Genomic DNA, 362 nt, shown 5'->3' on the forward strand with positions numbered 1-362 from the left:
TAATGCTGTAAAATATAGAGTCATTTGGTACTACATTACTATAATATTGAAGGTTAAAATTGACTGATTTGTAAGCTATAGCATACAACTGTTAAAATTACACAATGAAGTTTTTAAAATAATACAATTTACAAATATATTGCATTTTATAAGTTACTTATTTATAATAAGTTACAATTACATAATAATATTTCTACTTCAATTCGTTTTTTTAAATATAAAAATTTAAATGGTGGCTGTCATAAAAAATTTATGGATTTATTCAAACATGAATTAAACATTTAGTAAAAATTATAATGAATATGTTATATGGTGCATATATTTAGCAAAATACCCCTCTGTACAGTTTATTTTTCTGGCTG

The 362-nt window shown here is 21.5% G+C and overlaps 1 protein-coding gene across 1 annotated transcript in view; it reads left to right on the forward strand.

Annotated features, from left to right (window-relative positions):
* Positions 1-362, forward strand: part of LOC107751414 (phospholipid phosphatase 4-like) — a 92445-nt gene that overhangs the window by 43199 nt on the left and 48884 nt on the right. The gene's annotated exons all lie outside the window — the stretch shown is intronic.

The sequence above is a fragment of the Sinocyclocheilus rhinocerous genome, unplaced genomic scaffold (genome assembly GCF_001515625.1).
Source record: "Sinocyclocheilus rhinocerous isolate Xijiao unplaced genomic scaffold, SAMN03320098_v1.1 scaffold552, whole genome shotgun sequence".
Lineage (NCBI taxonomy): Eukaryota > Metazoa > Chordata > Actinopteri > Cypriniformes > Cyprinidae > Sinocyclocheilus > Sinocyclocheilus rhinocerous.